We start from the raw sequence: 13,462 nt of genomic DNA, 5'->3' as shown, positions 1-13,462 counted from the left end.
CCTGATTGTCCTTGTGTTTTCTTGACTTATCCGTGATCCTGTTGCAATTTGTCCCAAATTGGTTGAGAGGTCTGAGCCACAGACAGTAGTACACGGACGACCTCCACAGTTTGCATACATTTAGGTTATTCATGTAGCATTATAATTGATAATACTGTTTCCTATTACATGTAGCTGTTACTGCTACAACAAATTGATGTCTGACACCACTACACACACTATATAGCCTCCATTCCCGAACTCACAGGCCCAGACCTCTCAACCAATTGGGGACAAATTTCAACAGAATCAGGGACAAGTCAGGAAAAATCAGGGACAATCAGGGACAACTTTAAAATATTAGTGCTGTTAACCTGATACATTGATAGACTCAGAGCATATGAATTAATACACATTTTTTAAGTAAAAGGAGTTTTTAACTCTTAATTATTGTCATTATTCGTTAAGTGTAATTCACCACCTTTCTTCCAAAAATCACTAGTTTTAGGAGGGATTAAGAGGGACAGAGTTGGAATTTGGGTCGAAATCAGGGACGTCCATGAAAATCAGGGTCAGTTGAGAGGTATGCACAGGCCATGTGCTATAACTTAAACACCAAAAAATCACTGGGAGTCACCAATAAGAGGGTCGAGGATGTTTAATGTAGAAATCCACAGCACAACGTGACAACAGCAATGAAACAGCAAAATAACAGCAATTTAATGCTTGTAGTGGCAAATAGCATTTTCGTGTTCCTTCATCAGAATGATATAACATGTCCCTCTAACTGCCTTATATACCAGATACAATTGGTATCCTAATAGAAAAATTGGTTTAATTGAATAATAGACGTCAAACATTTAAAATTTAATTGAATTCCATAATTCAATGCATGAAATGCAATAATAAAAACAACAAGATTAAAAACTTTCCCTAAAACTAACATAAAAATATCCATGAAAAATATGTGCATATATGTAAATGTTGATCAAAGCATTAACTGATAGAATTTAATAATAAATAAATATAAACAGTGTGAAAATGTTGTGATACAAATGACTTCAATAAATAAAATACCATTGTAAGATTTTAAAAATTCACAGTTTTGCCTGTCTTAATTTTAAAACAGGTTTTAAGGAAACCATATCATTGAGACCTGGAGGACTAGATGCCTCCAACCAAAGTTGCCAATACAATTCACGATATTCGAATATCATTGGTACCATTACAATGGTATTTTATTTATTGAAGTCATTTGTATCACAACATTTTCACACTATTTATATTTATTTATTATCAAATTCTATCAGTTAATGCTTTGATCAACATTTACATATATGCACATATTTTTCATGGATATTTTTATGTTAGTTTTAGGGAAAGTTTTTAATCTTGTTGTTTTTATTATTGCATTTCATGCATTGAATTATGGAATTCAATTAAATTTTAAATGTTTGACGTCTATTATTCAATTAAACCAATTTTTCTATTAGGATACCAATTGTATCTGGTATATAAGGCAGTTAGAGGGACATGTTATATCATTCTGATGAAGGAACACGAAAACGCTATTTGCCACTACAAGCGTTAAATTGCTGTTATTTTGCTGTTTCTTTGCTGTTGTCACATTGTGCTGTGGATTTCTACATTAAACATCCTCAACCCTCTTATTTGTGACTCCCACTGATTTTTTGGTGTTTAAGTTACGTTTTCACTGGTTTGGTTCTTGTAATTTTGGTTTCGCTATGTCGGAGACACCGGAGGCCGACCACGAAGTTAATCCAAGGAGCTCTTTACAGGGTGAGCTTAGAAAGATGATCGGACAACTTTCACAGCTCATAGAACTACTAACCCCAGCATGCTCTGCACTCAGCACATTGACGTCCAACGTACCAGGCAACCAGAAAGCAGCGAGAGATGTGAGACCCAAGACACACAATGACACGCCTTACTCAAATGCTCCAAAAGCCTTTCGGAGCATTTCCAAATCTAATGAACTCTTGGATATACCTCAGATATTCCGTACCCAAGAAGAAACGAAAATATTTCAACTGGCATGGAAATGGGTTGCTCTAACGGCGACTATCACGCCAATGCTTGTTCAGGTGACTATCAAGCTTCTAAAACAAGTGTTTGCCCTGTTTTAAAACCTCCGTTGAATTTTAAAGACATTATCCATAAAAACTATGTGTTTTCTAATGACAAAACTGATAAAGTTGGCAATAATGATATTCAAACTTTAACTTATAAAGAGAACTTGGAACAGTTATATTTTTTAATGGATAAATATAAGAGACTTGAAGTAGACAATGTGTATTTTAACGAATGCTTAAAGCACAAAGTTGTTCCAAAAGGTTTAAGGGTATCCAAATACCCCAACAATGTTATGGAGGGTACAGATTTTCATAAAAACCTGATACATATTTTTGACCAGTGTGGCCTGGATATAGTAAAGGCAATTAGGGATGAAAATGAAAGAATTAAACCATTAATTATTAAGGATATGGAAAAGATTAATGACAATATCCTTAAAGATGTATTATTTACTGTTGATACTGAAAAAAGGAAATATTTTAGCATCTTTTCTCAGGTAGATAAGAACTGTAACATGAATATTTCTAGGAAACAGGGAAAGATAGAGAGGGATTTGCAAGAATACCAGGATGGAGTTTCCTATCCTAAACCTAGACACTTTCAGTTATACAAACAGGCAGAAACACATGATATAGATCGAGTTAATACAAGTCAAGAGTATCAGGAAATGGTTCAACCAGAAGCCAACAATGTTAGGCCTGAACAGGAATTCCCTTTAGACCAACCATTCCCACCCCTTCCCAGGCGGTCCAACAGAATAAGGAACAAACCTTTTGTACATTACAACTACAACCACTACGGACAAGGAAGGAGAATGAACTGGTAGATAGAAGTGTACAGCAAGAATTCATAGTCACTAATGACTCTATTTTTTCCTACGATGGTTACAATATATTCAATTACAGTTCTATTTCTATTAATATAGAACATTTTCACCTTTTTTCTAAGGGTTTTAAATATATCCCTTCTAGGAAGGTCAACATTTCTAGGGCCATCATTGATTTAAAAATGTTTATCAGGAAAAAGAATTTAACAGTATTCTTCCAAAACCATTCCCAGTTACCACCTAATAATTCCATCCTAAAAAAACCCAGTACATTCAACCCCCCCATTCACCCACAGTTAAAAAACCTTGAAGCAGTCATGGAAAAAGAAATAAGGAGACAAACATTAAAACACAAGGTACCTTCAAACTTATCGAAGGAAGAAAATGTTCTTTTGGATACACTTAAAAGGGACAATTCAGTTAGGATAATGCAACCCGACAAGGGAGGGGGTACGGTCATCATGGATGTCATTATTTACGAATCTAAAATGAAAGAGGAACTAGGCAATGTATTGAAATATGAATTAGTTTCAATAAATGAAGTTAACATAGCCAATTCTCGTATTTCATGTATGCTCAACGATTTATTACTAGAGGGTACCATCACTTTACAAGAATTTGAGTTTCTATTTACTTCCAAACCCAGAGTACCCTCAGTTTTTGGCATCCCCAAAGTACATAAATGTACCATCAATCCTCCACTTCGTCTCATAGTTGCATCAGAAGGTTCCATAACGTCTTCATTGGCTATTTTTGTAGACAATAAATTAAAGGAACTGTCTTGGCAAGGACCCACCATTCTCAAAGAATCATGGGACTTTTTGAGACAAATACAACCTGAATTATATCATGACAATTTAATTTTTATAACAATAGATGTCATAGACCTTTTTGGTTGTATCCCACATGACATTGGTATAAACTGGTTAGAACAATACATCAATACTTTTGGTAATTTTTCTAATAATGAATTTCTAGCCACGACTACCTTAATGGATATTATCCTACACAACAATTTTATGTTTTACGAGGGAGAATTTTACAAACGACTTCAGGGGGTGGCCAAGGGCGCAAATTGTGCCCCCACTTATGCTAATATTATTTTATCCTGGTGGGAATTCAATTACATTTTAAATAGTGAATTCAAAGAATGTTGGACATTTTACAAACGTTTTTTAGATGACATTTGTATATTTTGGAAAGCAGGTGAGGAAAAATTTCATGAATTCTTATTATGTCTAAAAGGAACTACTACTTTTTTAGATTTTACTTACGAAATAAGTAAAAATGAATTTCATTATTTGGATGTTTGTATAACGATGATTGACAACAAATTCTCTTCCAAAATTTACAGAAAATCCACTTTTTCAAATTCCTACTTGCACTATACAAGTGGACACCCATTTTTTCAAAAAAGGAATTTGATAAAGGGACAACATGTTAGAGCAAGTAGGATGACCTCAGAAGATGATACTTTCAACAAGGAATGTGAAACAATTAGCAAAATGTTTCTTGACCGAGGTTACCCCCTTTCTCTTATTGAAACAATGAAACATGAAGTCAAAGAGGGTAGAACGAACAGATTCGCTCCAATTTTGGGGAAAGTAGTAAACAACACCACAAATCCAATTCAAGATGCTTTAGTTGATAACAACAAATGTGACAACTTTATTCTGGATTACAATGGTGATTCTGGTATAATTAAAAAAGTGGTTTTAAGAGAATGGTCAAAATTCCAGGACATTACAGACATAGATATATTGAGAAACAGTCCTTTGAATTTTACATATAGGAAGGACATGAATTTTAAAAACCTATTCGAATCAAGTAGTAAAAATATTACCAACAAGGTTAGGAAATTTGGTACATACAAATGTGGGTTTTGTTCCCAGTGTAACCATTTGATTAATGCTTCCTGTTTAGAACTTGTTAGTAGAAATAAGAGATTAACTAGTAAATGTTATACAAATTGTCACACCTACGGTCTAGTATATTTGGCTCTATGTAAATCATGTGATTCTTTTTACATAGGCAAGACCGAAAGGAAACTTAAAAACAGAATTTACGAACATTACTATGAAATCACCAGGAAAAACATTAACAACGCATTATACAAGCATATTTTAGATTGTAATGGAGCAAATTATACATTTTTTGTTTTAGAAACTGTGGATAAAGATGTGAGAGGTGGTATGTGGGAAACACGCCTCAAATATCGTGAATTGTATTGGCAACTTTGGTTGGAGGTATCTAGTCCTCCAGGTCTCAATGATATGGTTTCCTTAAAACCTGTTTTAAAATTAAGACAGGCAAAACTGAATTTTTAAAATCTTACAATGGTATTTTATTTATTGAAGTCATTTGTATCACAACACTTTCACACTATTTATATTTATTTATTATCAAATTCTATCAGTTAATGCTTTGATCAACATTTACATATATGCACATATTTTTCATGGATATTTTTATGTTAGTTTTAGGGAAAGTTTTTAATCTTGTTGTTTTTATTATTGCATTTCATGCATTGAATTATGGAATTCAATTAAATTTTAAATGTTTGACGTCTATTATTCAATTAAACCAATTTTTCTATTAGGATACCAATTGTATCTGGTATATAAGGCAGTTAGAGGGACATGTTATATCATTCTGATGAAGGAACACGAAAACGCTATTTGCCACTACAAGCGTTAAATTGCTGTTATTTTGCTGTTTCTTTGCTGTTGTCACGTTGTGCTGTGGATTTCTACATTAAACATCCTCAACCCTCTTATTGGTGACTCCCAGTGATTTTTTGGTGTTTAAGTTACGTTTTCACTGGTTTGGTTCTTGTAATTTTGGTTTTGCCATGTGCCATAACTGTCATTTAACAAGACACAACTGCCCAGACGGGTATGTCCCTCACAGGCGTATGGATGTTTACCCTCTTCTACTATGCTATCATCTACCTGAAGTGGTCAGCAACTTATGCACTTTCCGTCAGTAGCAGAACTCACATACCAATGGGTGTGACTGAACACCGTATCAGGAACAATGCATAACACCCTGCGGGACACATTTAGATGATTGGTTCTGTTAACCAGGCACATTCACAGTCACAGAACATATGTATTCATTCACGTTTGTCAAGGAACATGCTGCTTATGACTCATACATGTTGTCATCTGTCATTAACTGTATTCCGCCACCTGTTCACCTAATATCAGTTATTCTGGCAGTGTTTCTTTGGACTTTGTTACATTCTGATACATAACCATAAACGTCCAAGCTACTCGGGTACACAGCACTGTGTAGGTCTCTATGTATTCCTCTGTGGTTTACAAACTATCATGTGCTCTTCAGGTTTGGGAGGTGTAGGCGTATGATATGCCCACATAGGAATGTTAATGACCTCCGCTGGGCGGGCCTACTACATCTCTGCCAACCAGCACCTGCACACTTAAGCCCATTAATGCATACCCATGGTCCACCTACCTGGCACCCCTCTACAGCAGTCGTGACAAATACTTACTGCAAGTGCAGCTGGGGTATGAGCACACCCCTACACATTGCCCACTCTCCCCATCTCGGGACACATGTTGTACGTTTTGTTAACCCATGTATTATCACACTGGCACAACCTACTGTTCCATGTACACCTACATCCTGCTCGTATTAGTGTCAGCAGATTCTTTCATACCTTACTTTTTGGGGTCCCGCAAGGGACACCATTATCCATGTTTAAAGTGTAGAGCTTGCAAAAGTCTCCCACTGGTCCTTTCCTACCGGTGTTTTGGACAGCGGCAGTGAATTGATCTGTATTGCCTCTCTGTATGTCTGTCCGGCCTAGCTGGGCGATGTGGGGGGTACAACGTTTCTTTATTGGACCTCCCAGTCACAAATGCCTGGGCTGTAAATATGTTACCCCTAATTGCTGTGAAGTAACCTATTTATGTGAATGTGTATATCTATACTGACATATAGTTTGTTTTGTGTGTATGTGTATATATCACTACCTGTTGTTTGTGTATATCTATCTATCTATCTATCTATCTATCTATATATATCCGTAGTATATCCTTGTGTATATATCTATATATATATATATATATATATATATATATATATATATATATATATATATATATATATATGTGTCCGTATGGATATATATGTGTATGTAAATTATTATAACTATGTGTATATATACGTTTTTATCTATATATACATATGTGTGTCCATTAACCTATACATTTCCTGGACATGGACACTTACACATGTGTATTGGTTTTATCCCTGCTTCAACCGCATACTATTGCCTTAGTCATTCTGACACCGGCACTTCACTCCAGTGAACTTGTGCTCAGTATATTGCACGTTATGCAGCGGACAGATGTCGCAGGTTTTTCATATCTGGGGTGCCACTGCTAGCTGGGTTCTGATAGTGTCATACAACCTATTCCTCGTATGAGCAGCCTCTTATTCCTGCTACTGTGTTTGTTTCTGTACACATTCATATTATTACTGTTGATAGGATGTGTGTTTGTGTTACTGTGACTGTACGTCGACAAATTGTTGTCTTCATGTAGTTGTGTCTTTCTGCTTTTTCCTGTTTGGGGTTGTCACAGCAGAACTCGGTTCCACTCATGGGTGGCGTATAGGTTTTACATGCCATGCTGCCAGACCAGACGCACAACGTCCGACAACGATACGCCCATTCACGCATGTCTCCATGCAAACGACGCTCTATCTGGGAATCGCAATTATGTACCAGCTAGGGTTACCACCTGTCCCACTTTGTAAGGAACAGTCCCACTTTGGGCAGTTGTGTCCTGTGAAAAATTAACAAAATGGCAGGTGTCATGAGATTATTGTACGAAAATATTTACTACATTTTTTTTCATAGTTTCATAAAACAGTTATTTTTTCTCTGAAACACCTACATGTTATATGAAATAGCATAAGCAACTCACATGCTGCACGAATAAGCTTTTATTTTGGCAGAGAGATGAAGTTCTATCATTTGTACTGGTCATGGGTATGTTTTGCCCTGCAAATCTGACATTTCTACAGAAAATGTCCCACTTTGAGCATTTGAAATGGTGGTAACCCTACTAGCTGACCTCCACGGGCTGCTCCATTGCACCCGTCGCAACATACCCTATCACTCCTGTGTCCATACTCGCATATCCATGGTTTCTCCTGTACACCCATGTTGAGTTTCCCCGCATAACAGACATTATACACCTGTTATCGCAGCCATGACACACCTTTACACATTGCCCTCTCATGAGCGTTGGGGCCCTACACACATTTTGTACTGCCTCGTGTATTCACAGGCTCACCATCCATTAATATTTGCACATACGTGCCTTTCCTGGTGTTATGCATTATGAACAATATGGTATGTTACAAGTGTAGGTGGTTGCAACATGTCCTACATTCCGTCTGTTTACAATGTTGATGTAGCACTTCAACGATGTTATGGCCACTGGTATAGCCCTGCCTCTGGTGTGGAGAGTGGTGCTCTACCCACACTTGTGCAGCTTTATGTGATGTACGCTGCGAGCACTTCATAATTCCTAACTTGCTCTGGAGTCCCTTCACAACCCTTAGGTTTGCTTTCGTCTTTCAGCGTTCCTAACATATCTATATCTATATATATATGTATATATATATATATATACATATATATATAGATATGGGGGGGGGGTTCCCTTCTCATTTGATTATTTCATTCATTTATACATACAATGAATATTATTCTGGACATCTGTTATGAAATCACTACAGGTATGCAATAGTCTAGTCAACTGCTGGGACAGTTGGTTGGTGTACTTCTGTGTACGGACCTCTCTGATACTCGGACTCGTGTCTACAGGGACAAGGATATGACAACTCAGGAACAATCATGGACACTTCTACCATATTAGTACTATTAACTTGGAACATGTTGACAGATTCGTAATACTACTACTTGTCTGCAGTTAAATGCGTCTGTACTCTTCATTGTTGTGAGTAGTCATTCTCATTCAACACCTTTCCCCCCAAAGGGCACTGGCTTTGTGAGATTTTAAGGGTCTGGCCAGTTATTGTGCGAATGCTCTGACCATTGGTATCGTTGACATTGTCATATGTACGGGTTGTGCTGTATTCCGGTGACTAAGGTTGGCACCTTTTCACATGGCCAAGATGGAACATTTTCAGAGCACACTTGGTTTTACATGCCGACACATATCCACGGTCAGTACAACGGATAGAACTTTACTTATTTGCCAGCATAAAAGCCTATTGTTGTAACAGTTTATTTGCTTATTCTGATTTTTGTAACATTTAGGTATTGTATATACTGCAATAATTATTTTCTGCTACATTTACATAACATATGGGACATAATTATGTCCTACAATCCCAGGACATTTGCCATTTGAAATGTCTTTTGTCAGGACACAACTGTCCAATGATGTACTATCCCTCGCAAAGTGGGACAGATGACAACCCTACTGCGGACATCAGATTATTTGGGCCAACACATAGCCACGGTCACTGCAGGTTTAGAACAGTCATTTGTTTCCTAGCTGTAAGTCCTCTACCTTTGGCACTTTTGTTGTTTGCCTGTTTCTTGTATGACTTACGTTTATTCTGTCCTGACTTGACCGCTTTAGGCAACTGTTACATGCAGTATGGTGCATAGTTATTCCCTATGGTCACAAGACATTTGGCATTGTACCATTGTTGGTCAGGTCACACCTATACACACATTAATTGTCCCTCACACAGTAGATCAGGGGTATCCTGTTTATGTCAGTGCCTTCATCACCCTTATACCATGTGCCACTTTGCGAATGTGTGCAATATATTCTCCCGCTTATTCGTGTCGGGACACGTGCGTCACGGGCAGGTGTTTGATCCTGGGTGGTAGGTTATGCATGACCACTTAGGGCTGGACAGTGTCGTGCACCTCTAATGCACATTCCAACTTGTGTCCAGATATCTACTGGACTGGACTTTGTGTCTTCCATTCTAATGTTTACACAGGTTGCGTATCCCATGAGGGATATCCAAAAATTGGACCGATCCACAACAAGAGAGATAACGAACATCTTTTTGGCTATACAAAAATGTGCTGGGGGTTTTACATGCAAGGGATACATAGTGTGCAATCCTGCAATTGCCTAGGGTGACACTACCTACCACATATGCATAGTGGTCACTATGTGTAGCTGTGGCTGCACCAAACCAGTAGGCCAAGTATGGCTGGATTTGGTGGATGTTCAGGTACGGGAGTGGGTTGTGTGATGTGGAGGGGATGCTGGGTAGTCTATTATGCATCCAGGTGTGTTGCATTTGTTATGGCCAGTTCCATCAGGACCAATATGTGGGTATGTGCCAGTTACATGTCTATCGATTTGTATCGCACATTTCAATATTCATATGTTTGTGGGATTGTGTTCTACAGTATGGCCTGTCTGGTTGTATTGCAGCTGTTTATACATGTGTTTGTGTTTCTTTCAGCTTCACCTGCTGCTCCCTCATACACCTCCAGTTCACCTATTCTGCATACGACACAGTATCGCCTTGGAGGATTGTGCCATTACCCATCCCCACACACACACAGATTCCTCACACCCCATAAATCACTGCTTTGGTTGTTGGCCCATGACATGGCCAGAGTAACACATTGAATACCCTACATGTGTCAGGTACCTTTATGGTTGTGTGGACTACCCTGCCATGTTTGCTTTCCACATGCTATGCCTCACGCACATAGGTAGACACCCATACTTAACTTTCATTACATGGTTGGTATACCTGGGTACTACCCGTTCAACTGTGACACATCCTGACAAGTTCAGCTTGTACCTCTGATTTCCGGATTTTGGCAGCCTGTTCTACTCATTGGTAGAATGCCACCTTTTCCTATGTCCAGGATGTGATATATTCCGTACACATATTTGACTGTACTGGACAACACGTCCCCACAGTCGAAGGCACGGATAATACTGTTCCTTTTGACCTACATTTTTCCTTATTGTTGTAGCTGTTTATATGCTCCTTCTGTTTCGTTTACATGCTTATTCTATTTCCTATCACATTTGGTATGTGAAATACGGACATACCTTTTGTATGTGACTATTACATGCCTTGTGGGATATGATTCGGATATAAGGTCGCTAGATATCTACATTTATTGTGTATTTTGTTATGGACACATCTGCCCAGCTGTGTACCCTCCCTCACATTATTGGTCAGCTGGTGACCCTCACCATTGGGCAGGACGTACCTACTGGCGGCTCGCTAACATATGATGCGTTTCACTTCCACTTGGTATAGCTATCTAAACGGCTTTGGACTATGGCCACACGGTCTTCCATGTTATTTGTTTGCGGGATAGGGACCCATTATTCCCTGCTATGCATTTGTGTTTGCTTCTTCACTTTGTGTTTGCAGGAACTTTCTTGCATGCTTTGCATACGTTTCAGTATCCAGGGACACTGACAGATGTGATTACTATCTTGCAACTTGTTATATGCAAACATTTTAAGTTGCACGTTGGCAGCTTCCATTTCCATGCCTCTGTGTGGCACTTCGACACGCCCTATGCATTCACGCTCCTTTCCTCTGCATGTGGCTGTGGCGGCAGCGCACCTTCATTACTATGCATTTGGCGCTACTGCACCATCTTCATGCCGCACTGTCGGCACAAGCCTACCACTGTCCTTGCGCCGAGCTTCATGAATCCCGGGGCAAGTATTTAGTTGTTTTTCATGACTGAAAATTTAATGCAGTTGTTTACATTTGCATTCATGTAAGTTAGAATTTTTTGATTGTTTCAAGCCAATAAAGTTGTTCAAAATATTTTCTGTTTATCAAAGTTCATCTGTGATTTAAAGGAGTATACTCATTGTGGATCACGTACTTGTCTGTCTGATCTTTGTATGTTATACAAAGATATGAGTTGTGATGCAAGAGCATAGCATTAAGAAAGTGTTGAGAAGTTGGTCATATGGGAACAAGTGTGGCAGCTAAGATACAGGACAGACTACTGCAACTCATTGCATTTGGGCTACAGAAATCTGGACACAACATACCAAAAAGGGAGAGTGGAGTAGAAAATATGGTAACAGAAGAGAAAAGCAGCTGAAAAAGATTAACACATAAAGACTGCACAACCAGGAACAGAGTAAGAAGTCTGTTGAAATAGGAAAGGTGGCAATAGGGTAAATCCTTAGGGTAACAGATTCCAGAAGTAAGAAGTAAAGCACCAACTATACAAAACCGTGGTGAGACGAGTTCAGCTGCCTTGAAAAATAAGTGAACTTAGGTTACTTGAAGAAGACAGGAAAGATTTTATGGGGAAATTATATGAACAAAGATTTAAATTACAGAAGCCTTTTCTTTAGAAACCAAGACAGATAAAACAGTCATGATATGAATTCAACAGACAATGTTGAGGAGATGTAAACAAATCACTCTGACAGGAAGGACAACAAGAGAAGAAGTGTGAACAGACAGCAGATAAAAAGGGGATAAAAAATACTGTCTAGATCTGAGAAAGTTCTTCTTTGTAGGGTAGTAAATGGATAGAAGAGACTACAACTGTGGGCGGTAGAGAAAGAAACCACAGATACTTTCAAGTGAGTAAGGAAAGGTAGAGTCTAAGAAATATAATATGTGAAAGTGTGAGGGGGATGAAGAAAGAGACATATTATTCTATGGCATATAAAGGCTGAATGCACAGGTAAAACATTGTGTTCTGCCTGCAGGAGAATGCATTATAATGAAAAGCATGAACCAGTAATCTGTACCATCTGCATTTATATTGCTCGATAATGTTATCATATAGAAGTGCTACATTTTGCTGCTGCTTAATTAGATTTGGAAGAGTGCTGCACTCCAGAAAAAGAGTGCGTCATGATTTCCACTGGTTTGCGCTATTAAACAAATCTAATGAAAATTATGCATATAAACATGATCTTTAAGTATGGCCTCACATTTTAGACTACATTCCATGTCAGTAGACTCGAAAAATGCTGAAGTGTTAAGAGTTAATAATTACAAGAATGGCTCTTAATTTTATATTTTGACCACAGAAAATCGATATTCTTTATCTGATATATTTCAGTTGTCTCACAGGGTCATTCATTGTGTTATATATTACACACATGGTTATGACCATACTCATTAGCTAGGTCAGCTAAAAGTGTGACAGGCTGACACCATGTAACACATGGCACTTATTAATTCCTTGGAATTAACTGAAGCAGCCTATGTTGTAAAACTGAACATCATGTTCTAGAAATACATTATTTTGACTTGAGCTCAAATGTTTACTTATTTTACTGGATAAGTTTCACATTCTGTAATTGGACATTTGACCTCTCTCAGCAATAATCTTTTCCATCTTCTAGAAATCTTGGTAAATCCCTCTGCAGGACTATAAATAAAAGTAGAGAATGACTATAGCAAGCCAATGCATGAATCAAGCTTCAGAACAGAAATATTTATACCCTGAAAAGCAAGGAAAGCTCATATGGCTTTATGAACTGTAGAGCTTGCTCATTTCCACACACACATACA

Source organism: Protopterus annectens, chromosome 5.part0 (genome assembly GCF_019279795.1).
Source record: "Protopterus annectens isolate FY-2018-M chromosome 5.part0, PAN1.0, whole genome shotgun sequence".
Lineage (NCBI taxonomy): Eukaryota > Metazoa > Chordata > Ceratodontiformes > Protopteridae > Protopterus > Protopterus annectens.
This window is presented reverse-complemented; position numbering follows the sequence as displayed.